The sequence below is a fragment of the Acomys minous genome (genome assembly GCF_964271855.1).
Source record: "Acomys minous genome assembly, chromosome: 16".
Classification (NCBI taxonomy): Eukaryota; Metazoa; Chordata; class Mammalia; order Rodentia; family Muridae; genus Acomys; species Acomys minous.
In genome coordinates, this window is record NC_140498.1 from 73,819,506 (window position 1) to 73,842,837 (window position 23,332).

Below are 23,332 nucleotides of genomic sequence, written 5' to 3' on the forward strand. Positions count from 1 at the left end.
TTCGAAATGAATGGTTTGTTTGCACATCACAGCCCATCTTGGTGTGTGGGGTGGGGTAAGTCAGGGTGGAGCAGCTGGTCAGATGACATCCGCAGTCAGGACGCAGGGATGCCGGTGAGGGTTAGGGAGGTGCTGGTGCTCAGCTCACTTTCTCGTTTCTGTTCAGCTGGGAGCCCCAGCCCATGGGCTGGTGTGAACCGAATCCAGGGAGTGTCTTGTCTTCCCACCTTGATTAACCCAATCTATATATTTCCTCACAGACATGCCCGGAACTGTGTTTCATAGTGATTTGAAATCCAGTTGTGATGTTATGTGCCTGGTCTTACTGTAGCTTGTTATGCTTTGTTTGGTGGTGGATCACGGGAGTAGAGGGGAGAGGCTGGGGGAGGGGAGAAAGGGGAAACTGGTCAAGGTGAGGACCCTTGTGCTTCCCTACATCCCTCCCCCCCTCCCGCCCCCTCTCCCGCTCCCCTAGCTTGGTTTCCTCTTTGCCCCTGAAGATGCTGTCCCTGGAAGTTTGCACAGCCCTTACTTTCTGAGCCACCCGTGCCCATCCACTAGACCTGGTGACTTCCAAGTGTACAAACACATTATGAGTGAAACAAGCCAACTCTGACCCACCACGTCTTTCCAGCTAGGTCCCCTTTGCTCTGCCTCAGGAAAGCAGCAAAAATACCGCCGAGCCCTAGGGAGCCACGGGCAGTTCCTTCCTCCTGGTCTTTCACGGCCTCTAAGAGGGACCGTTCTATTTAGTCCTTGAAGGGACCCAAGCAACCCCAGTTGCATTACACGCATTAAAGAAATGTGTGGGTGAATGCAGAAAAGACTTGGCACCGCTTCTCCGAGTTTGAAGGAGACCAAAGACTTGGGGTTGCCCCCTGCAGACTTACTGAGATTGGGATTACTCCTCATCTTGGGTGAGAGTGGTGTTGAGTAGCTGCCTGGGCTGTGCGGGCTCCATAGTTAGAGGCCACATGGGAGGGCAGCTCTTTTTCTGCGCCTTATGTAACAGATGTGGTTTTGTGTAAATCACACTTCTGTAAATGCAACCCAATTTTAAATGTACTAACGGAGATTGCTATTTAAAGGCATGTGATGCAGTCTCTTTTGTAAGGTGAATAAGTACTCTCTTAGTTTTCGCTCGGTGTCAATTCCTATTTTCCATGAAGAAAAGTTACATTTACTTAAAAAAAAAAAAAAGAGGGTGTGCTCATACTTGTTGAGTTTTTTCCCCCTTGAGACAGGGTTTCTCTGTATAGCCCTGGCTGTCTTGGGCCTCACTCCATAGATTAGGCTGGCCTTGAACTCAGAGTTCTGATTAGAGGCTTGCGTCACCACCGCCTGGCTGCTTCTTGTCAGTCTTTAGCTGGGGTCTTTCCTCACGTGTGGAATGTTCTTCTGTGGCATGGGGGTACATGCCTGTAACCCCAGCTAGTTTAGAGGACGAGACAGGAGAATGAAGAGTTCCAGACTGGGCCGGGCGTGGTGGCGCACGCCTTTAATCCCAGCACTTGAGGCAGAGGCAGGCGGATTGCTGTGAGTTCGAGGGCCAGCCTGATCTAAAAAATGAATCTAGGACAGCCAGGGCTACAGAGTTCCAGACTGTGGGGCTGGGAATGTGGTTCAGTTGGCAGAGCGCGTGCATGGTTCTGGGCACGATCTGAAAGGCTGCACTCAACCAAGCATGATGGCGGATGCTAACAATCCCAGCATTCATTCGGGAGGTGGAGGCAACTGGAGGATCAACAGTTTGAGGTCATTCTTGGTTAAGCATAGCAGGTTCCAGGCTAGCCTGAACTACATAGCAGTGTGAAAGCCAGAGAAGAAAAAATAAATAAATAAATAAATAAATAAATAAATAAATGGAGGTGTGACATGTGTGGTGTCCCCTGGACACCCCCTCGTCATAGACTAACGAGACCCCAGGAGCCTCTGCTTTGTTACGTTGTAGAATGTGACTGCTGTGAATGTGGCCGTGGAGGGTGACAAGACTGGATGAGGTGACAAGACTGGATGATGTGACAAGACTGGATGAGGTGTATATGGGAGGGTGGGGGCTCGAGTTTAGGCCTCTGGAATGTTCCCCTCCCAGCGTGTCACCTATCGTGATAATGCCTTAAATGGGAGCCAGGTCATCCAGCTACTACCTGACTTCCTAAAGAGTAGCCTGCAGAGAATGCCACCTCTGTAGGCATCACACTGGGGTGGGTCTGTGTGAGGGCCCGTTCTTACTGAGGGCAGCAGTGCATCCTAGGGGCCTGGCAGATGGTATCTGAGCAGCCAGTACAGACTGTTTCCCTGAAGACAAGAAAGAGGTCAATTTGTTTGGAAGCTGTTCGGGTCTATGTTGTCTTCATTGAGTTCTTGTTCTCGGTTGTCTGACAGGTGTGTCCTTTTGACTCTTGACTGGGTCAAAAATGACCAGACATCTGCTAGTAGGAAGAGTTGAACTCTTCGTTCTTTGTGGTGCTGAGGGTGGAACCCTGGGCTTGGCCCATACTAAGAAAATGCTCTCCAGCTGAGCCACGCCCCAGCCCCTCACTGGGGGATTCTAGGCAGGTGCTCTACCACTGAGCCACACCGCCTGCCCCTCACTGGGGGATTCTAGGCAGGGGCTCTGCCACTGAGCTACACACCCCAGCCCCTCACTGAGGGATTCTAGGCAGGTGCTCTACCACTGAGCCACACCCCAGCCCCTCACTGGGGGATTCTAGGCATCTTTCCTACCAGAAATCTTTTTTTTTCTTAGACAGGGTTTCTCTGTGTAGCCTTGGCTGCTGGAACTCTCTTTGTAGACCAGGTTGGCCTCGAACTCACAGCAATCCACCCGCCTCTGCCTCCCGAGTGCTGGGATTAAAGGTGTGTACCATCACTGCCTAGCTCAATAATTTTGTTGTTGGTGGTGGTGGTTTTTCCAAGACACAGTTTCTCTGCATAGCCCTGGCTGTCCTGGAATTCTCTATAGACCAGGCTAGTCTCGAACTCAGAGATCCACCTGCCTCTGCCTCCTGAGTGCTGGGATTAAAGGCGTGCGCCACCACGCCCGGCGGCAATAATTTTATTTTCATACAGGTGATTTTTCTCCTGCTCCAGTGTTTTCGCCTCACATAACACAAAAGTTTTAGAACTTGATCACTCGCTTGGCCCTTTCTTTCTTTGTCTCCTCCCAGTTCAAAAATGCTTGTCTCTCTTAAGGGCCAGCGTCCTCTTGCCTCTGCGTTAGGCTCAGCACACTCAAGCCTGAGCACTGGCTTCACGTGGTTGTGGACCTCTTTCAAGAAATTGGTTTGGGGCAGGGGTGGGTGGTGGCGGCAGTGGCGGCAACGCAAGCCTTTAATCCCAGCACTCCAGAGGCAGAGGCAGGGGGAATCTCTGTGAGTTCAAGGTCAACCTGGTCTACAAAGTGAGTCCAGGACAGCCAGGGTTACACAGAGAAACCCTGCCCTGAAAAACATTAAAAAAAGAAAAGAAAATGAAAGAAAGAAATTGGTTCTGTCTAGCTATCAGACTCACCTCCCATCTCACCACAGCTTTCCCTCCTCCCCCCACCCCCATTTTATTTTTTATTTTTTTTGGTTTTTTTGAGACAGGGTTTCTCTTTGTAGCCTTGGCTGTCCTAGACTTGCTTTGTAAACCAGGCTGGCCTTGAACTCACAGCGATCCACCTGCCTCTGCCTCCTGAGTGCTGAGATTAAAGGCGCGTGCCACCACGCCTGGCTAGCCACCCCTCCCCCCTTTTTAAAGAGATTAATTTTTACTATTTTATTTATGTGTATATATCTGTGTGTATGTATGCCATATGTTTGCATGTTTGTAGAGCCCAGAAGAAAATGTTGGACCCCCTGGAGCTGAAGTTACAGGTGGTTGGGAGCCTCCCAACAGGGACGCTGGGAGCTGAACTTGTGTCCTCTACAAGAGCAGCACATGTTCTTAACCACTGAGCCATCTCTCTAGTCACTCACCACAGCTGTTCTTATACTGGGTCATTTGTGAGGCTGACACTTGCCACACTTCGTGGAGAAGGTCCTTTGGGCGTTAGGCACCTTGTCCATCTTTGCAATAGAGATACCTGTCGGATAAGAATGGAGAGCCAGTGCCCATGATTGTAGCCTCAAGCAGAACAGGAAAAGCCCCACCCCACTCCCAGTGTCTCACTCTGTAGCCCAGGCTGCCCCTTCAACTTGCTGTAATCCTCCTGCCTCTGCCTCCAAGATATTGTGAGCAGAGGTGTGAGCTACCTCAGACCCAACTGAGAAGCCAAGACTTATGGAGCAAGCCAGATCCCCTGCCCCTATGGCGTTCTGCCTACTGGGGGGCTCAAATGACTCATGACACCTCTGAATCTTACTTCCTTCATGTTCAATAAACATGCTGCCTAACCATAGTGATGTATGCCTGTGATCACACACACACACCAAACACACATACACACACACATATATACACCACACACACATACAAACATATATACACACATATATACCACCCCCCCAAACAATACACACATATAACAAGCACATACACACCACACATATATCACACATTCCACACACTACACAAATACACCATATACACACATATATGTAAAAGAAATCAATTATTCTACATAAATTAATTAAACAGGAAATTATTATTTTTGTTTGTTTGTTTGTTTTGTTTTTTGAGACAGGGTTTCTCTGTGTAGTCTTGGCTGTTCTGGACTCACTTTGTAGACCAGGCTGGCCTTGAACTCACAGTGATCCTCCTGCCTCTGCCTCCCAAGTGCTGGATTAAAGGTGCACGCCACAGAGCCAGGTACATTTGGGTTTTTTATTTAAGATGTATTAATTTTTAGCTGTGTGTGTGTGTGTGCATACACACGTATAACCTGTGTGCACATGCACTTGGGGGCCAGAACAGGGCATCAGATCCTCTGAAAGTGAAGTTACAGGCAGATGTGAGCCACCCAGCACGGACAACCTGCTTTCCACAGAAGCGTGGGGAATCTAGCAATGTCCCCAAGCCCAGAGGAATTTGCTGTTCCCTTCTCCAGCAGCCATCAATTGCCAGTAGCTCCCTAACTAGGGGTGGGGCCTTAGCTCCTCCCCTCTCTATGTTGGAAGGTGAACTGGTGTGACCCAGTCTAGGTAGCCACAACTCCTGTGAGTTTAAAGAGAGCAACGGCCATGTCTTATCTGGAAGTCAGCATTTCACAGCAGTCTTCCTTACACGCCTGCCAGCTCTTAAATTCTTCCTACCTTCTCTTCTGAGATGTTCCCTGAGCTGGGGGGAGGGCGGGCTATGGGGGCGCTGACAGAGATGTTCCATTTCGGGCTGAGCATTCAACAGTCACCTATTTTCAGCACTTGACCGGTTATGATTTTCTGCCTCCTCTGGCCAAGGTCAAGAGCAGCATTGATGCCGGGTGGTGGTGGCGCACACCTTTAATCCCGGCACTCGGGAGGCCACATAAACTATACAGCAAAACCTATGCAACATAATAAACCCTATCCAAAAAAAAAAAAAAATCAAAAGCACCAATGAGAACTGGAGAGATGGCTCCAGGTTGGGAGCAATTGCTGCTCTTCCAGAGGACCCAGGTTCAAGTCCCAGCACCCATATGGCGGCTCACAAGTGGCTGTAACAACTCCAGTTCCAGAGGATCGGACTCCCTCTTCTGTCCTCTGGGACACTGCTTCTTTTTCAGTTTGTATTTTATTGTATTTACTCATTCACAATTCCATACACATATAATGCACTTTGATCACACCCCCACATCATCCTCTTATGCCTCTCCCCTTCCTGCTGAACCCCCTTTTTCCCAATGATGTCCCATCCCACTAAAAATCTAGTTTTAATAACCCCCAAATCTGCTTTATATTATATCATCCTGAAGTTCTTTTCATAAAAATATTTCAGTGCATGTCTGCTGGTGTGGATATGCACCATGTGTGTAGGCATACATGCGTGGGCAGGTACATGAGCACATGTGTGCATATGTGCAGAGGTTGGCAGTGGGTGTCTTTCTCCGATGTCCCACATCTCATGTTAAGGCAGGGTCATTCACTTGAGCCGAGAACTCATTAATTCTGCTAGCCTCGCTGACCGCCACCTCCCAAGGGCTGGGATGACAGACTGGCTGCCAGGCGGCCCAGCATTTATGTGTGTCCTGGAGATTCAAACAGTGGCTTCACACTGGCAAGCATTTTACCCACAGAGCCATCTTCCTAAACAAAAAAAATGTGTGTGTCCACAAACTGTGTACATGTGTGTGGTGTATGTACATGTGTGTGTATGTGCACACAAACTTGTGTACATGTCCATGTGGGGACTATAGGTACGATCTCTCTGTGTGTCTATCTGTCTGTCTGTCTGTCCGCCGCCCCCTCTGTTGATTTTTCGAGACAAAGTTTGTCTGTATATCCGTGGCTGTTGTGGAACTCGTTCTGTAGACCAGGCTGGCCTTGAACTCAGCGAGCCACCTGCCTCTGCCTCCCGGGTGCTGGGATTAGAGATGTGCACCCCCATGCCACCCGTTTAGATGTCTTTCTCAATTGCTCTCCACCTTATTCTTATTTGTTTGTTTGCTTGTTTGTTTGTTTTTTCAAGACAGGGTTTCTCTGTGTAGTCCTGGCTGTCCTGGACTTGCTTTGTAGACCAGGCTAGCCTCGAACTCACAGGGATCTGTCTGCCTCTGCTTCCCAAGCACTGGGATTAGAGGTGTGCGCCACCGCACTGCCCATCTAGATGCCTTTCTCAAATGCTCTCTGCCTTATTCTGGAAGACAGGGTCTGTCACTGAATCTGGAGCTTGCCTATTGGCTAGACCATCTGTCCAGAAACACCCTGGCATCCTCGTTACCCACTTTCCCAGGGATGGGGCCTTACAAGCATGTGCCACCACACATGGCTTTGCTAGGGATCTGACCCCAAGTCCTCTTGGGCCACAGGCATTTCACAAACGGAACCATCTTGCCCAGCCCCTGCAGCAAGGACAAGGATCTGGCTTTACGTGAGTAGAGGTCCCTGAGGAGTAAGGGAGTGCCTCCAGCTGCTGATTGCAGGCTGTGTCCCCTGCTAAGCCACTGCTGACAATCCCACTGCCATGTTCACAGGTGGCTCCTTCAGGAGTGACTAGATGATGTCATTCAGGAGGGGCATACATGACTAAATCCTGGTGAGTCTGTAAGGAGAGAGACAACGTAGTCAGAGGTACATCAGCATTGCCATCAGGCCTGATGAAACCCTTGCCACACCCTGTGCCACGCTGTGTGGATTCCTGGACTGCCAGGATGTGAGCTAAACATGAGCCCTATGAAGGCACCTGACTCAAGCGTTCTCTTGTGAAAGTTTGCTTTTCTCGTTTTTGTGTGTCAGTGCGTGTAAATGCAGGTGCCTGCAGAGGCCAGAGATGTCAGACCCTCCTGGAGCTCACATCTGTCTATAATTCCTGTTCCAAGGGATCTTCCTCCCTCACAAACACAGGCAAAACGTCAATGTATATAACATAGAAAAGAAACAAATTATTTATCTATTTTTAAAGATTTATTTTATTTATTTATTGGTTTGGGTTTGGTTTTTCTTTTTCTTTTTTGGGGGGAGGGGTTTGGTTTTTCAAGAGAAGGTTCCTCTGTGTAACAGCTCTGGCTGTCCTAGACTCCCTTTGTAGACCAGGCTGGCCTCTAACTCACATCAATCTGCGTGCCTCTGCCTCCCAAGTACTGGGATTAAAGGTGTGCGCCACCATGCCTGGCTATTTATTTATTATTATGTATACAGTGTTCGGCCTACATGTATACCTGCATTCCAGAAGAAGGCATTGGATCTCATTACAGATGGTTGTGAGCCACCATGTGGGAATTGAATTCAGGACCTCTGGAGGAGCAATCAGTGCCCTTAGCCTCTGAGCCATCTCTCCAGCCCCCAAATAAATTATTTATTAAAAAAGTTCAAAACTTGTGGTGGTGCATGCCTTTAATCCCAGCACACAGGAGGCAGAGGCACGCAGATTGATATAAGTTCGAGGCCAGCCTGGTCTACAAAGTGAGTCCAGGACTACACAGAGTAGGGTGTAGCCAAAGTTACACAGAGAAATCCTGTCTCGAAAAACAAAAACAAAACAAAAGTTCAAAACTAAACATTTAAAAGATTCATGTGCCCAATAAGGCTGAAGACATGAGGGTCTTGACTTCAGCGATAGCCTAGTCTACCTGGCAAGTTAGGACAGCCTGGGCTGCATATCAGACTCCCCCTTCCAAATTTATTTATTTGTTATTTTATTTATTTATTTTTGGTTTTCTCTGCATAGCCTTGGCTATCCTGGACTAGCTTTGTAGACCAGGCTGGCCTCGTACTCACAGCAATCCGCCTGCCTCTGCCTCCCGAGTGCTGGGATTAAAGGCATGCGCCACCACCGCCCGCCCCCCTCTCCCAAATTTAAAAACAAGCCCAAAAATCTCATGGCTGTGCAGTCTGTAATCCCAATACTCAAGAGGTAGAGACAGGAGGATCAGAAGTTCCAAAGTTGTCCTCAGCTACATAGGGAGCTTGAGGGCAGCCAGGAGAGAGAGAGAGAGAGAGAGAGAGAGAGAGAGAGAGAGAGAGAGAGACGGACGGACGGACGGACGGACGGACAGACAGACACAGAGAGACAGAGACAGACAGACAGAGAGAGAGATAGAGAGAGAGAGACTCAGAGAGACACATACACAGACTGGAGGGGGGCAAGCCTGGCCAACACATTTTAACAAATTACCGATGACAATACCTTCTTTACAGATTAGGGGGCTAAGTTCTCATTCAGAGTCCCCAGAATTCGAGGCTGGAGTGTGTCCTTGCCAGTTCCCACTGTCCAATCCTATGGCTCCCTTTCTCACTCCAAATCCTGTCCAGCCTTCACCATGGTGGCCTCTGGTATGCTTGCCTTCCTGTCCTGGCCCCATAGTCACACTCGGTGCTCTCATTCGGCCGACAGCCGCCCTAGGGCAGACACCTTGGCACGGTCCATTCTCAGGAGGACAGACTGGGAACAGGCCCCCAGGCTCCACGGCCATGCTGAGGGTTTTTTAGGCTGAGACTGCTGGAGTGTGGCCTAGATGTAGGGAAACTGGGTTTGGGACATGAATTTCCCCTTGGCTCTGAGAGGACCTGAGGTCAGGGCAAGAAACTGTTCATGTCCTGGGATGGGCTCCACAAAGCCACAGGCACAAGGAGGAACTGGGAGGGGGGTGACACAGAAATCGTGTTACTCGCCTAGAATCCTCCCACATAAGTACACATGTACACACACACATATACACACACACACACGCGCACGCACACACACGCGCGCACACACACGTGCATGCATCCACTTCCTTGCACTCAGATTGGTCTAACAAAGTAGCTTTTCACATCCAGCTCCCAGCTCCTGTGTGACTCTCCCTGTCTTGAGCAGTTGCTTAGGGGTCTCTGCATCTCTCCCCCAGAACTTCTATCCAGCCCGTGTCCACTGAAGGGACATTATTGCTGGTCACTGTAGAGGATGGACCAGGCCTGGGAGGAGGACGAGATCCCTCTTGTACCCCAGCAGCCCGGCTGAGTGGTCTGGAGCCAGGGCTAGCGCTCTGCCATCCGAATTCCATCCCCACTGCAGTGTGTTGCTTTTTGTTTTGTTTTGTTTTGGGGTTTTTTTTTTTTTTTTTGGTTTTTTGTTTTGTTTTGTTTCACTTGTGAGACAAGACACTTTCTTTCACTATGTCATGGCTTTTAATTTATGTTCCTCTCAGGTGCTGAGATTACAGGCTTTGTGCCACCACACTCCACCATTTCTCTGTGTAACAGTCCTGGCTATCCTGGACTCACTTTTGTAGACCAGGCTGGCCTTGAACTCACAGCAATTCCCTTGCCTCTGCCTCCTGAGTGCTGGGGTTAAAGGTGTGCGCCATCATACCAGGCACACCACACTCCATTTTTATCATACCTCCACTTACCCCCAATATTAAGGATTGTATCTAGGACCTTGAGCATGTTAGGCTAGTCAGCTCTACCACTGAGCCACACCTCAGCTCCTCACTGGGGGATTCTAGGCAGGAGCTCTACCACTGAGCCACACACCCCAGCCCCTCACTGGGGGATTCTAGGCAGGGGCTCTACCACTGAGCCACACCCTGGCTCCTCACTGGGGGATTCTAGGCAGGTGCTCTACCACTGAGCCACATCCCAGCCCCTCACTGGGGGATTCTAAGCAGGGGCTCTACCACTGAGCCACACCCCAGCCCCTCACTGGGGGATTCTAGGCAGGTGCTCTACCACTGAGCCACACACCCCAGCCCCTCACTGGGGGATTCTAGGCAGGTGCTCTACCACTGAGCCACACCCTGGCTCCTCACTGGGGGATTCTAGGCAGGTGCTCTACCACTGAGCCACATCCCAGCCCCTCACTGGGGGATTCTAAGCAGGTGCTCTACCACTGAGCCACACCCCAGCCCCTCACTGGGGGATCCTAGGCAGGTGCTCTACCACTGAGCCACACACCCCAGCCCCTCACTGGGGGATTCTAGGCAGGTGCTCTACCACTGAGCCACACCCCAGCCCCTCACTGGGGGATCCTAGGCAGGTGCTCTACCACTGAGCCACACACCCCAGCCCCTCACTGGGGGATTCTAGGCAGGTGCTCTACCACTGAGCCACACCCCAGCCCCTCACTGGGGGATTCTAGGCAGGTGTTCCACCACTGAAAATATCACAGAAAATTTTTCACTTTTTATTTTGAGACAGGGCCTCACTGAGTTGTCCAAACTGGCTTTACACTTGTGGTCCTCCCTGTTTCAGTCTTCCCAGTGCTGAGATCACAAGGGTGAGCCGCTATGCCCAGCTTAATCCTCACTGTGTGTGTGTATGTGTATTTTGTGTGTTTGCATGATGCATGTGCATGTGTGTGTCCTATGCACATGTGTGGAGGCCTGGGGAGGCCATCAGGTGTCCTTCCCTATCACTGTCCACCCTGTTCCTTCAAGACAGGGTCTCTCACTGAGCCTGAAGCTAGGTTGGTGGTCAGCAAGCCCCAGAGATCTGTCTGTCTTTTGTTTGTTTGTTTGTTTTTTCGAGACAGAGTCTCACTGTGTTAGCCTTGGCTGTCCCGGACTCACTTTGTAGACCAGGCTGGCCTCGAACTCACAGGGATCCACCTGCCTCTGCCTCCCAAGTGCTGGGATTAAAGGTGTGTGCCACCACGCCCGGCTCTGTCTGTCTTTTTGTTTGTTTTCTTTTTTTGAGACAAGGTTTCTCTGTGTAGCCTTGACTGTCGTGGACTCACTTTGTAGGCCAGGCTGGCCTCGAACTCACAGCAATCCACCTGCTCTGCCTCCTGAGTGCTGGGATTGAAAGTGTGCGCCACACCATGCCCAGCCATCGGCCTGTCTTAACCCTTTAGTTCTAATTCTGGGTCGACATGAAGGCAGAACACTCGTAAATAAGTAAATCTTAAAAGAAAGAGCCAGAGCCGTGCTAGACACTGGGAATTAAGATATGAATGAATTAAAGGCACTGGTAACACAGATGGTCCCTTTGTGTGTGTGTGAAAAGAATTAACAAAGGTGTTAGGAGGAGGCAAATGCTAGGAGAAATAAAAGAAAGCGGGTGTGGTAACACACACCTGTAATCCTAGCACTTGGAAGACTGAGGCAGGGGAATCTCAAGTTTGAGACAACAAGGCACACCTTGTCTTAAAATCAGATGAATGTGGACACTGCGAGGGCTAAGCGGGCAAAGGGGCATGTGGTCAAATTGCGTTCTTTCTATATTCTGTCTACAGAATGGTACCGCCTACAGGATGGTACCGCCCACTTTAGGGTGGGTCTTCCCACCTCAGTAAACTCAATCTAGTCAAACCCTCACAGAGGTGCCCAGAGGTGAGTCAAAATTAAGTATCATGGAAGGCATCTCTGTTGAAGGTACAATTAAGCTAAGAGCTGAAGGAGCCAAGGGTGTGAGCCCTGCAGACACTGCAAAAGCCTCTGGGCAGGACGAGTCGCATGTGCAAAGGTCCGGAGGATAAAGCCCGCTCCTCTCCGGCTTCGCCTGAACCCTGGCTTCAGGAGCCCACCAGGAAAGATCCAGGTTTCTCTGCAGCCAAGGAGCTGGTTCCTCTCACTTTTCTCCTTATATAACGGCCCCTCGTCTATCTGGATGCGACAGCTCACCTTCCCTCCTGGGTACTCGGGAATGGTGTTGGCTGGCTTTCTCAGGTGTCTGACTCTCAGAGAGGGGTTGGAAGGCGAGGACTCAGTGTACCTGCCATCAGTGACAAAGCTGGAAAACAAGGAAGCCAGAGGACGCCCCGTCACAGGCCACTGGGGTTGCCAGCCTTCATCCTGGCCCCAGGAGCCAATACAGTAACCCCATCCACTGCAGAGAAGTCACTGGGACTTCCTCTCTCCCAGGCTAGAATCCAGAGGGCTCCTCCCGAGGACACAGAAGGTTGCGGGGTGGGCAAGCTGCGGCTCTCTGTCTGCAGACGGGAATGGGCCCCTCACTCCCCGGTGCCAACTCAAAACCACAGACTTCACCTCAAAAAGGGCAAGAGATTATTTACTCCAGAGCCCAAATGTGAGGGGGCTGGGAACACATTCTTTTTTGTTGTTGTTTTGTTTTGTTTTTCAAAATAGAGTTTCTCTGTGTAGCCTTAGCTGTCCTACACTTGCTTTGTAGACCAGGCTGGCCTCGAACTCACAGCGATCCGCCTGCCTCTGCCTCCCTGAGCGCTGGGATTAAATGTGTGTGCCACCACTGTCTGGTAATTGAAATTTTTAAAACAAATAAACAAACAAAACCCTCTCCTTTTCTTTTGGCCAGGATGGACATTGAACGTAGGTTCTCACACGTACTAGTCACGCACATGACCACGGAGTTGCCGCCACCTTGGACTCCCTTTTCTGAGGCTCGAGAGGAGGAAGGGCACCGTCCGGCTCTGGAAGGCCTGCTCTGTTATCCAAACCCAGAGCTTCCCAGGCTGAGCTGCCACTTGAGCTCCAGGCCTCTCTCTCTCTTGCAACCTGACTCTCAAGTCCTTGGTTCTCAGGAAACCAGAGCCTGTCCCAGGTGCAGAGCTCCTGGCCAAGAAGCTGGGCTTTTATCCTGCCTTGGGCTGCTGGCAGACAGGTTTGCCCCCGGCATCCTGCACTCAGTATGCTGGGCCACATTGGGCAGAGGGTCCAGGCTGAACTAGGGTTAAAGCCATGTTGATTTTCTCTGTTGGAGGAGGGCTGGTAACAAATTTTTCCCCCTTGGGACCCTGGCTAAGCCTGCCCTGGGAGGGCTCTTTATTGCAGAAATATTTTCTTTCTTTCTTTCTTTCTTTTTAAACAAATTTTAAGAATTGCATTGTGCGTGTGTGCATGTACACATGCGCGCACACATATGCCCATACGTGCCACAGCATGTGTGTGCAGGTCATAGGACAACTTCTGCCATGTGGGTCCCTGGAACTGAACACAGGTAATCAAATGTAGCAGTCTGCACCGGGTGAACTGGTCTGGTCCCTGCCAATGTAAGACTTGGCACTGTGAACTGAAGTTTCCAGGAGAAAGAAAGGGAGGGAGGGAGGAAAGGAAGGAATGAAGACAAAGGAAGCCTGCCATCTCACTGGCTCCAGAAATGATTTCTAGCCTAGCTTGTTGACGCAGGCCTGTCATCCCAGCTACTTAGGAGGCTGAGTCAATAGGATCACAGGTTCAAGGCCAGCTTGGGTTACAGAGTGAGATCAGGGATAGCCTGGGCAACTCAGTGAGACCCTGTTTTAAGATTAAAAGTGAAGCAGGCATGGTGGTGTACACTTTTAATCCCAGCACTTGGGAGGCAGAGGCAGGTGGATAGCTGTGAGTTCGAGGTCACCCTGGTCTACAAAGCGAGTCTAGGACAGCCAAGGCTACACAGAGAGACCCTGTCTCAGAAAAAAAAAAAAAAGATTAAAAGTGAAGCCAGGCAGTGGTGGTGCACATCTTTGATCTCAGGTGGATTTCTGTGAGTCTGAGAGCAGCCTGGTCTACAAAGTGAGTTCCAGAACAGCACAGCCAGGGCTACACAGAGAAACTGTGTGTGTGTGTGCGTGTGTGTGTGTGTGTTGGGCATGGAAAAAGAAAGAAAACAACAACAACAACAGCAACAACAAAAACATATGCAGCCCCAGGACAGGGGAGAGAGGGAGAGAGAGGAGAGATAGGGCTTTGTTTCTTTGGCATTGGCCACATACTATTGTCAGCCCCCCCATGGCACACACTGAGCACGACATAGTTTATACCCACACTCTCTCCTTAGCATTCCTGGAATCTCCTGGAAGGTTGAATGGGACCTCTTTTTTTTTTTTTTCAAGACAGGGTTTCTCTGTGTAGACTTGGCTGTCCTGGACTCACTTTGTAGACCAGGCTGGCCTTGAACTCACAGCCATCCACCTGCCTCTGCCTCCCAAGTGCTGAGATTAAAGGCGTGTACCAACACGCCCAGCCCTGACTGGGACCTCTTATTAAGTCTTTGCTCCCTCTCTTCCAGTCTCCCCTGGAAAGTTCCAGAGCCTTCCCTTCTCCCTCCTTCCATCTCTGCCACCAGGTAAGGAGAGGGGTACACACGGGCAGGTTGCATGCCCATGGCCCAGAAGACTGGCAGGGAAGACAAGACACAGGCTCCATGTCCCCAGCACGGGACTCAGGAGAGAGCTGTGCTTCTCCAGCAGGAACCTCAGGAAGCTGGGACTGGAGACAAACTCTTGGTTTGTTTGTTTTTTGAGGCAGGGTTTCTCTGTGTAGCCTTGGCATGAACTCACAGAGATTTGTCTGCCTCTGCCTCTCGGAGTTTTGGGATTAGAGGTGTGCCCCCACCATGCCTGGCCCCAAACCGTGTTTCTTGAGAGAGGGGTGGTATGTATCCCCTGAAGTCTGTCCTTCGTGGCCTCTACTGGAAGGCTACCTTTTATCCGCACCTGGCGCTTTGGGAGGGAGCTGATGGGTCACAGCTGGGTGTGGGAGGCAGGGACGAACAAACAGGAGGCATAAAAGCCTTGCCAACCACAGGAATGCCTCTGGTCATTCACCAGGGCAAAGGAGTGGCTTTGTCACATGGTAAGCACACCGCGCAGGAGGCCAGGCTCACACCTCCCCCCCTTTGGAAGTGTTTCTGAGTGTGAAGACTAAACTACCTTTAGTTCTGCCTTCAGTGGGTGACCCAAGGCTTTAGACAGCCACAGGAGAGACTGGGTTCTTGTACTGTCCTCTGGCACCCATAGGGTGCTCACCAGGCAAATGGAGAAACCTCACCATGGTCTCTGACACCCAAGGGATCCAGCCTTGACCCTTGGGCTGGCCTTCAAGGCCTCCTGCCTTGGGCTCTATGCATCCTTCACTCTTTGCTGGCCCTGTGTAGTCTCCTGTAGCCCCTCAGGTCAAGCCTGGCTGAGGGTATCTGCTCTAACATGCATCTTCTATTCTGCCTTGGCCACATTTCAGTCTAGAGAGGCCTAGAGGGAGTCCAAGCCAGGGCCAGGGAGCACCACCCCGGGTATATACCTTGAATCTAAATAAACAAACATCCATGCGTAAAATAAAAATGCAAGAAAGAAACTCAGTGCAGACCACTGAAATGAGTGTAAGGCATACAGGGCGGCCACCGTAAGGTAGGGTAGTCAAAGAAGGCTTCCCTGAAGAGGTGAGCTATCTGCTGAGATCTGGAGGAGCCCAAGGATCAGCTATGAAAGAGGCAGGACACTGAGTCTAGCTGGCAGCTCCCTCTGCTGTGTTCAGCAAGGTGTGGATAAAGACTTCGTCCAGAGCTAGAGCTGTTGGCTGTCCTGGAACCAGACCTTGGTCAGCTGGGGCTTCCCAGGCCCTGCGGCTCTGTATCTGCTAGATGAAAGAACCAGGGAGGGGATGAATGAAATGGTGAGTGTGGGGTGTGTGAGTGTGTCAAGGATGTGCGGAAGAATGAGTGAGAGGGGGCCGGAGAGATGGCTCACACTTTAAGAGCACTGACTGCTTTTCCAGAGGTCCTGAGTTCAATTCCCAGCAACCACATGATGGCTCACAACCATCTATAATGAGATCTTCTGGCCTGCAAGTGTACATGCAGGCATAATACTGTAGACATAATAAATAAATAAAACAAACAAATCTTTATTTAAAAAAAAAAAAACAAATTAGAGGGTGAGGGAGGAAAAGGGTGTGGGACTTTTGAAAGATGGAGGGCCGTCTAGACAGGCTTCAGGCTCCTGGGAACTGTGGCTCTTCACCTGGAGTCCCTTGTGGTCTGTGTGGAGAGCTCCTGTGGGCTGAAGAAACTTAGCCCGAAGCAAAGGTATACTTTCCCAAGCTTAGGCTATCCCAGTTGCTAGGACAACAAGCACTTAGTGTGCACCTGCTGTGTACATGCTCTGCCAGTTTCTCCTGGCCACTCCATTAGTTTGTTGACCCCACCGAGTCTTTTCCCACCTGGCTGGCAGCCCTGGTCATTTCGTCCTCTGCAGGACCCTTCTCTCATTTCAGTGATCTGCACTGAGTTTCTTCCTTGTACTGTTTTGTTTTGTCTGGTTTGGTTTTTCGAGACAGGGTGTGTAACCCTGGCTGGCCTGGAACTCTTTGTAGACCAGGCTAGTCTCGAACTCAGAGATCCACCTGCCTCTGCCTCCCAAGCGGTGGGATTAAAGGCGTGTGCCACCACTGCCTGGCATGACTTATTTTATTTTTAAATTTTTCGTTTTTAAATCGTGTGGGATTTAATGCAGGGTTTCTTGCATGTTAGGCCAGCACTTCACTATCAGAACCACATCCCCAATCCTCCGTGTGAATTTTGTAGAGTCAAAAATGTTCGTGTAGAGCTCTGTGCGTTGGCACACCCCTGTAACCCCAGCACTTGGGAGGCAAAGGCAGGCAGATTGCTCCGAGTTTGAGGCCAGCCTGGTCTACAAAGTGAGTCCAGGACAGCCAGGGCTGAAACAGAGAAACTCTGTCTCCAAACAAAACAAAACAAAACAAAACAAAACAAGTTTATGTATGTGTTCCCATGCACCTGTGTAGAACATGAATGCGCGTGCAGGCTCTGGCCGTGTTTTCGCCTGCCTGGGTGCACAGCGGAGACGGGGCTACCTTCGTGATTTCCGCAGGCAAGAAACTCTGATTTCCCAATGAAGCTCAAGACAGTTTGACCCGTGGAAGCTGCAGCTCCGGCCCCAAAAAGAGCAGGAATCCCCCCAGGAGGCCACTTCCAATGGAAGCTGGTCAAAGCCCAGGGCAGGCATACAGCGGCAGAGTGGGAAAAAGGCGACCTGACGCCACTTGAGAGCTGCAGAGCAAGCCTGCCCCATCCTTCATATTGTAATGTCTCAGCTAAGGGTTCTATTGCTGCAACGAAACACTGCAACCAGAAAGCAAATTGGGGAGGATAGGTTTTCAGCTTACGTTTCACAGCACTGTTTATCACTGAAGGAAGTCAGGACAGGAACTCAAGCAGGGCAGGAACCTGGAGGCAGGAGCTGATGCAGAGGCCATGGAGGGGTGCTGCTTACTGGCTTGTTCCCCGTGGCTTGCTTTCTTATAGAACCCAGGACTACCAGCCCAGGGAGATGGCACCACCCACCACGGGCTGGACCCTCCCCCATTGATCACTAACTGAGAAAATGCTTACAGCTGGGTCTCATGGAGGCATTTCCTCACCTGAAGCTCCTTCCTCCCTGATGGCTCTAGCTTGTGTCAAGTTGGCACAAAACAAGCCAGTACATATAACAACAACAATAAAAAGAAACAGCACAGGCTTGGCCAGCCTTTAGAGACGTCTTTCCTGAGATTCGTGGCCAGAGGTGTAGGGAACTCTTGAGTGGGGCTGTAAGTCCAGCATGTGCACCACAGTTTCCCCAGCACTCACCAGCCAAAGCAGGAGGATTTTCTGTCCCAAGTCAGCCTAGAAAGCACTGTAAGACTGTCTCATAAAACCAACGAGGTCTCAGGTGGCCTTGTCACCTGTTCTGTAGGTGGCACTGAGTCTCTCAGGCTTCAAGTCCAGCTTAGAGTGTTCCTATTGTAGCTGGCAGCTGGCCAGTCACAAGGGGACACGCCACCGTGGGCACTGGCCCCTGGTCCATGCTTCCCGGAACCCCATTTTACATACTCGATACAGCTCAGTTGGTGGAGTGTTTGCCTAGCATGCACAAAGCCCTGGGTTCTATGCCTGGTGCCATAGAAACTGGCACTGGCGGGGGCGTGCTTGAAGTCCTGGTACTCAGGAGGCAGAGGCAAAAGGAACAGAGGTTCAAGGTAATCATGACTCAGCTACATAGTTTGGGGTTACCCTGGGCTACATGAGACTGCCTCCTTCCCTGATGTAAACCTGCAATTTTGCAGAAACTCCATCTACGGTAAAAGGGTGTTTCCTGCAGGACAGTGGTGGCACACGCCTTTAATTCCAGCACACAGGAGGCAGAGGCAGGCAGTGCCAAGAGCCACCCTGTTAAGGGAGCTCACCAGGCATGTGGGCTGTCTAGGCGATCTGGTGTTTGCAAGGTCTTGTACCACGATGCACCCTCAAACTGCTTCCAGCCTTCTGACATGCTGTCAGGAGCCATTGATTTGGGGAAGTCCAGGATGCATGAGAGATCTCTGGAGGTGATCCAGTATTTGAAAGGTCTGTATCGTGATGTACCCCAGAATTCCTTCCAATCTCTGACTACCCTGTCAGTTGTGCTTTGCTGCATCTCTATAAATTCTGGCATTAGAGCCAGGCATGGTGGCACATGCCTTTAATCCCAGCACCCAGGGAGGCAGAGGCAGGTGGATCACTGTGAGTCTAAGGCCAGCTTGGTCTACAAAGTGAGCTCAGGACTACATTCATGGCCAGCCCGGTCTACAAAGTGAGTCCAGGACAGCCAAGATTACACAGAGAAATCCTGTCTCAAAACAGATGTAAACTGTTATTTTCTGGGTACTGACCAGCTCTGATTGAGAAAACTTCCTACAGGATCTTATTGAAGATGTACCATTTGTTATTTAGATGAATTAATCCCTGATTATGGAATTCCCAATTTGATTCAAATAGTTTTAAAAGTTAAAACTAGTTTATGGCTGTAATAAATACCTTTGTGGACCTCCAGATGCCTCACTAAGGATAGCCTTGTAGCGGATTTGTGGCTTCAGATAAGCCTCCACTGCACATGGCACCACGAATCTTGGTATTCCACCATAAATATAGGCAATTTTGTTTAAACTTCACATGAACCTAAGTGGAATGAAGTTGCCTAGAGATGTCTGAATTTACTGTTTCTTAGAATAAAAGACAGATAAAATTATTGTCCTGAGCTCATAATGAACTAAGAGATAGCTGGATAATGTATAGTCAGGTCCGTCCTAATTGATAAGTCGTATACTCTTATAAGTTTCAGACCAAATTAACCTTAGACCCTGTTGACCTTCGTCATTCTGAACTCAGTATGAGCGTATGTAATGGATACATAGATAAGAAATGTTTAGATTTAGACTCCATCTGTTTTTGTGATTAATTGTACTCTTTTGACTATGAAGTAATTCCCTTTTCTCAAAAGTCCAAGTATGGCCATCTACAATAAACGGGGCTGAAAACTGACAAGCTTGACTTCAGTTGAAGTTAAGATGCCTGACTTCACCTTTTCTCTTGAATGCATGTGTGTGAATGGTTTGTTTTCTCTCTCTTTCGTATTTCTTGTTTCCCTGTAGATTCCCAAATAAGTTAGCAGACTCAGGGCCATCAGACTTCTCTGGCTAATGAGCCTAAGTCTACACTAGCTTACTGGAGATCTCCACAAAGAGGCCTATCCACAAATCAAAGAACCTCCTTTTACGACACCCCTAGAGAAGAAACCTTGGGCTCTTTTCCCCCTTCCCTCCTTTCTCTTTCAGTCCTGATTGGTTGCCTGAGCCATCAGCCAGGAGATGAAGCAAACTGGAAGGGCATCCACATCCAGCCCCAGAGAACTCTACCCTGGACCCCTTCAGAGCAGCGGCCGGGCATTAACAAGGCAGATCACTATGAGTTGGAGACCAGCCTCGTCCACAGAGTGAGTTCCAGGACACCCAAGGCTACACAGAGAGCCCCTGTCTCAAAAAACAAAAAGACATGCCGGGTGTGGCGATGCATGCCTTTAATCTCAGCACTCGGGAGGCAGAGGCAGGCAGAACACTGTGAGTTTGAGGTCAGCCTGGTCTACAAAGCGAGTTCAGGACCGCCAAGGCTACACAGAGAAACCCTGTCTCGAAAAAGCAAACTGACCAACCAACCAAAAGGGCAGTTCTTAGCCTATCCCAGGTTCTTGGTCTCCTCCTCCTCCTCCTCCTCCTCCTCCTCCTCCTCCTCGAGATCAAGGCTCACTGTGTAGTTCCGGCTGGCCTGGATCTCACTATGCATGAGATCCATGTAGAGAGATCCATGCTGGCCTTCCATGTAGAGAGACCTGCCTGCTTCTGCCTCCCAAGTGTTTAAGGTATTAAGGACATGCACCACAAGGAGTGTTTTTTGGTTGGTTGTGGGTTTTTTTGTTTTGTTTTGTTTTGTTTTGGTTTTGGAGATAGGGTTTTTCTGTGTAGCCTTGGCTTTCCTGGACTTGCTTTGTAGACCAGGCTGGCCTCGAACTCACAGTGATCCACCTGCATCTGCCTCTTGAGTGCTGGGATTAAAGACGTGTGCCACCACACCCAGCGACTGGTTTTATCTTAACAAGATTGTAATCTCATCCAGGGTACCTCTGGAATGACTCTAATCTCAATTCTGGAGACAGACATTTAAGTACGACTGTCCTATACTGACCCAGTGTATCTTATACTTTACCCAGGTAGCTTTCTATTAACATGGTGCTTAAGATCTATGGTAAAGGGGCTGTGGCTGTAGCTCAGTGGGTAGTCTTTACCAGCACGCACAAAGCCTTGGCTTCCCTCCTTAACCCTGCATAAACTGGACACAGTGGCACAAGGCAGTAATCCTAGCACTCGAAAGCTAGGAGTAGGCAGATCAGAAGTTCAAAGTCATTCTCAGTTATATAGTGAGTTCAAAGCCAGCCTGGGAAACAAGAGACAAGGCCTCAAAACAAAGAAACAAACAACAAACTATGTTTAAAACATCAGGGCTGAGTAAGATGGTAAATGCTTCTAATTCTAGTACTTGGGAGTCAGAGGCAAGCTGATGTCTCTGCGACTCTGGGGAATGCTTTCTTTTTGTTTGTGTTTTGTTTTGTCTTGGTTTTTTGGTTTTTCAACTAGCCAAGGCTACTCAAAGAAACCCTGTCCTGGAAAAAAAAAATCCTGCTGTCTCATTCCCCCTATCAATGGGATTAAGAATCCCCCAACACACTAGTTGATTTTTTTCCCCTTTAGTGCTAGGATGGAACAGAGCTCTTTAGATAAGTCCTCTACCACTGAGCCACACCCTAACCCCATGACAATTCTTTTAAAAAATTTATTATGGGGGCTGGAGAGATGGCTCAGCAGTTAAGAGCACTGACTGCTCTTCCAGAGGTCCTGAGTTCAATTCCCAGCAACCACATGGTGGCTCACAACCATCTATAATGTGGTCTGATGCATACTGTATACATAATAAATCTTTTAAAAAATTATGTATACTGTGTTCTGCCTGCATGTACACCTGCACACTAGAAGAGGGCACCAGACTTAATTATAGATAGTTGTGAGCTACCATGTGGTTTCTGGGAACTGAACTCAGGACCTCTGGAAGAACTTCTGAGCCATCTCTCGAGCACCCTCCCCCATGACCGTTCTTTAGTACCTGGGGATGTGGGGTTGTGCATGCATTTGTGGGTGTGCTCCCCAATGTGGGCACTTGAGGTCAGAGGTTGAGATGGGGGTTGCCTTCGATTGATCTTCACCTTGTTTTTGGAAACAAGGTCTCCCACTGAATCTGGAGCTCACGATTCTGTCAGGTCCTCACATTTGAACAGCAAGCACTTTACTCATCTCCTCAGCTCTCAGCAGTTTTAAAAATTTATTTATTCATTTCTCACTGATCTGAGCAACCCAGGGCAGGGTCATCCAGACTTTCTTGTTTGACAAACATTTATTGAGTGGCCGGCCTGCACTCGTGTCCCTGTACATATTTTCATGACATTCTCTCTGACCCCAGCCTGGGGCCAGGTACAGACTCAGCCAGGGCTTGCAGACAGGGCAAATGGGAGACGGATCCGCTAGGCCCTAGTGGGTTTTGTGGAATACATGTAGTTGGAGGCTATCCACAGAGACAAGTCATAGCTCAGGCTGGTCTGCACCATCCTCCCCGCCAGGGAAGGTCATGCTCTGGGCCTAGAGGAAAAGGAGTCCACACTCTGAGATTCTAACTCAGGGCCCCAAGGGAGGTAGATTTGCAGTCAAGTCAGATGAAGGCTGCTTGCAGGCAGAGGGACATAGCTAGTTCTACTCTGGCCTAGCCCCAGGTTGCCTATGCATTGGTTCCAGATCACGGAAAAGAACAGAAAATGGAGATCTAGGGGCAGTCTGGTCAATGTGGGACGCTAGGGTCCAGTTCTGATGTTGTCTGCTATTGATTCCTCCGCATCTCTGGAACCAATCAGTAAAGATACAGGATGGCCTGAGAATTCTCACAGCCCAGCTGCCAGGGAACCTGAGTGCTTGGTGTTCACAGCTCTGGCCTGTGAGCCACCTACAGGCCAGAGAAACCAGAGACACACAAGCTTACGCACACTGAGAATTAGCACCCATTTCTGGCCCCCCACACTGGAGTGGATCTGTATTCAGGAAGTGCCACTACAGCTAAAATGCCAGGTACGGCCGGAGCCCAAGGCCCCAGGTCCCGTCTTATTCCAGCTGTGTCCCTACTGAAGCCTAGATGCCACCTCAACACCTGGTTCCTTGGCTGTGAACTCAGTTTCCTAATCCAGGTCTGGTGGTTTCATCTTCAGCCATGTCATACTGGCTTGTTTGCTTGGGCTTCAAAGGTCACTTGGGGCCAGGTGTCATCTGTACTGGAACACCTAGGACCTCTTAGAGGAAGCCCAGAGCCAGGCCATATAGCTCCCGGAAGTGAAGGCCACGAGCCACATCTAAAACACCTGTGCAGAGAGCACGGCCCCTCCCCTCAGTACCAGAGATGGAAGCCAGGGCCACCTGTACACTAGGCAGTGTGTGCTCACTCCACCACCGAGCCATACCCCTAACCCTGGAGCCGGTCATGTAAACCCGCTGACCTTAGAGACCTACTTAAGTGCTGTGACTCTCAAGTGCTGGGCTTATAGGCAGGTACTACTGGCATTCTTTTATCTTTGGAGACAGGGTCTCACTATGTAGTTTCAGACATCCTGGAACTCGATACCTAGACCAGGGTGACTTCAAACTCAAGAGTACTGT